This window comes from Cynara cardunculus (genome assembly GCF_001531365.2).
Source record: "Cynara cardunculus var. scolymus isolate 2C chromosome LG 2, CcrdV1, whole genome shotgun sequence".
Lineage (NCBI taxonomy): Eukaryota > Viridiplantae > Streptophyta > Magnoliopsida > Asterales > Asteraceae > Cynara > Cynara cardunculus.
Window position 1 is genome coordinate 40,807,526 of NC_037529.1, and position 3,831 is coordinate 40,811,356.

Here is a 3,831-nt window from a genome sequence, read left to right on the forward strand (position 1 = left end):
ACTGTTTTGCACTATGATATAAATGCTAAATTGATGTGCTTGGGAGTATGTTTCCAAATAAAGTCCCCATCCGTAAACGCTACTTGTTCACTCGGGCATGTCCCCGGGCCGTGGTAATTGTGGATAACCGCTATTGTGTTGACAGTCCTACTCAGAAAGAGGTGCACATTACCTATGTTTTATTGGTCTAATCATGTGGAATTTGGACCACCGCTGAATTAGTACTATTACGAACTGTGGGACCTAAGTGAGTGTACGGGCTACTTATGGTCATTCGTAAAATAATGGGGCACATTGGTCAAGAAAGGCTCAGTAGCGTCTCAAGTTCTAAACATCGTTATGGATTTACATTTATTATATGCAAAAGTTGTATATAGTTTTGCAAGAAGTGATTTATGCATTGTAACGTTTTGTGCATGTGAAAACCCGTGAACTCACCAACTCTTTGTAGTTGACTTGTTTTATGTTTCATACCTTTCAGGAAGTAAGTAAGAAATGAAGTTTTTGGGGCATGTTTTGTGGCGATACCGATTAAGCTCACCATTGAAGTTTTTGTAAAGAAGTACTTTATTTACATCTTAGTTATGGATGTTAAATTTGAACTTTTGTAAAACTTGAATGGTGTTATTTATTATCTGTTGATGTGACTCGCTTACCTGTTACATATCGTGTTTCCGCTTTAATGGGGTGTGACAAGCACTAGACCGCCAAAAAAGTTATGTTGATAATCGTCGAAAGTCGATTGAGTTATGTGGGCGATTTTGTGATGTTGAAAGTTTCTCCATGGAAAGGTGTTGTCAGATTTAGAAAGAAAGGAAAGCTTAGTCCGAGATATGTTGGACCGTTCAGAGTTTGTAAACGAAATGGGCCAGTGGCTTATCAGTTGGAACTACTAGAAGAGCTTAGTCTGATCCATAACACTTTTCATGTTTCGAACTTGTGAAAATGTTTAGCTGATCCGAGTTTAGCTGTACCACTTCAGAAGTTAAACTGGACAGTAAACTGAATTTTATGGAAACACCAGAAGCCGTAATCAACAGGAAAATCAGGGTGTTGTGGAACAAAGAAATCAATTTGGTTAAAGTACAGTGGCGGTATCAGAAGGAATCAGAAGCGACTTGGGAACTGGAATTAAAAATGAGAACAGAATATCCATGGCTTTTTGAATAAAGGAAATTCCGGGACGAAATTCTTTTGAGGGGTGGATAATGTGATAACTGAGTCCTGGTTATCACCCAATGTATTTATCATGTGAAATAATTGTTTATATGAATACATGCTTACATGGGTTAAATATGTGAGTATGTGTGTTTTATGCATGGGGATATATGCATGATATTAAAACATATGTGTGAAGGTATGCATGAAATTTATATGCATGCATGGATGGTTTTAGAGGTATGCATGCATGTGGGGGAGAGTGTGGCCGAGTTTCCTAATCTGAAAAGTATAAATACAGTGGTTTGGGTAAAGGCTAAGATCTTTTGCCTCTTTTCGAATTTTTGAGAGTAAAGAGAGAGTGGTCTTGCTTGTTTAACCGGAGAACAAGTTTGGATTCATTTTGCTATTTCATCTTCAAATTGGTATAAAGGTGAGTGATTTCTAAAACTTCTTTTAAGTTTGTTATTGGTTTTGATAAAACTGCATAATATCCTTTAAGAAGTTTATGTGATTTGGGACCTTTACTTGACACTATGGTGACCGGATTAGAGGAAATCGGACATAGTGTTGTCCGGATTATGATATAAATCGGTCACGTGTTGTTCGATTTAGTTATATTCCGTTTATAGTGTTCATCAGATTAAAGATGGTATAATTTTGTAATATATAAATCGGACAAGGTATTGAAGAAGAAGTAGGAATACGATTAAAGGCTGTTCGGATTAGATAAACCGATTAACGTGTTGTTCGGTTTATTCATAAACCGGCCAAGACTTTGCTAAGTCTATTTGTGCTTTGATCGAATTTGTTGTCCGTATTGATAAATCGGACAAGGGTCTATTGACCGGATTCGTAAATCGGACAAAGAATTTGTGTTGTCCGGATAGCTTGTCCGGATAATTATTTTGGTATAAAAATTAACAGATGCTGAGAATCTTTAGAATTTTCACAATTTAATAATTATTGGATTTAAATTTATTATTGTGAAAAGGGGTAATTTATATCTTTTTAATGAAAAGATATGTTTCTACCAAGCATGGTGATGTAAGTCTGTTTTGGTATGAAACTATATTTTGGGAAATGTTCCTACCAAGCATGGTGACGTAAGTCTGTTTTGGTATGGAACTAGATTTTGGGAAATGTTTCTACCAAGCATGGTGACGTATGTTTGTTTTGGTATGAAACTTGTTTTAAGAGGTAGTTCCCCTAGACGTGGTGACATTTGTCTGTTCTGGCTTGGAACTGGATAATGGGTACTTTCAGACGTGGTTACTTATGTCTATTATGGTAAGTAGCCCTGTTTTGATGGAGGAATAAGGGTGACATGTCAAGGAGAGGTGTACCTTGGAATAAGGGAGACGTTGTCATATGTGGATGTCATTATAATTCTTATTATTATTACTAATTAGATTTAATAACTTTGAATCATCATTTCTTCGTGACTTGATGAATTAAGGATATTATTCTTATTAGAAAAAATAATTTAGATGTTATTGAGAAGGGGGAAATGGTTTGTCATAAGAGACTCTAGCATGTAATTCATGCAGAAGAGTTTTGGTCTTTTGAAAAGGGTTCTAGCATGTTGTGTCAAAGGGGTATTGGTAGTAATATTAAAATTTCATTTTGGAATATTGAATCTTTGAATAAATGCATTTGCTTCAAGAATTGATATTAATAAGTTAATCATATTATTCATCATATTGAGAATTGTAATATTTGACTGAAATACAAATATTTCTACGTAAAGTAATTTTATCATATTTTTGGTGTTTATCACCCTGCATATGCAAAGAATGGATTTACTCACTAGACCCTTCTGGTCTAACCCTCATTTTTTGTTTTAAAAATATGTGATGCATGAATTGTGGGTTCCAGGGATAATAAGGGGAAAGGGAAATGTGATTATTTTCCTAATCTGATATCTGCTTTTGAAGATCTGCATGAGATTGCTTAATTTGGATTATACACGTTGTTATACATGTGATAGTACATGATTTTATTTTGGAATTTTTCATATGTAGATTTTGTACATATAAGAATCCTTGTACTAGTGGGACCATTGTGGTGTAAACTATATTTATATGTAATGAAATATGTATTATATGCAAATGAGGTATATTTGGGATGTTACAGTAAGGGAGTTATTGATTGTTGTATATGTGGTGCACAGGTGCAAGTATTTTGAGAAAAAGGGCAAGGGAACCTCCCTTTTCTAAGGAAGCAATTATTTGGATTTCAGCTAGATGAACAATGCTTGATAGAAGCAATATCCAATCATACAAGTCCCTTTCCACCTAACCACATGCTAAAGATACTCCAAATTATGTTCTTGAATAATTAGAAACAATGGATTAAAATTCCTAAAGATACTCTAGATTATGTTCTTGAATAATTAGAACAGGAACTCATAGTGAGTGATTGAATGGTTTGTGGGTTTTTTTTTCCAAATTCAATAGCAACACCTCAACAGGGAATGAACTTGAAAAAACAAGGAATATGAAGTAGAAACAACAGATTAAAATTCCTAAAGATACTCCCAATTATGTTCTTGAATAATTAGAACAAGAACTCATAGTGAGTGAGTGAGTAGTTTGTAGGTTTTCCCAAATTTAATAGCAACACCCCATCAGGGAATGAACTTGAAAATTCAATAAAGCAAGAAGCATTTGT

The 3,831-nt window shown here is 34.5% G+C and overlaps 1 pseudogene; it reads left to right on the forward strand.

Moving 5' to 3' along the window:
• Window positions 1-3,377, forward strand: part of LOC112506090 — a 10,381-nt pseudogene extending 7,004 nt beyond the window's left edge.
• Window positions 3,378-3,831: the final 454 nt, after the last annotated feature.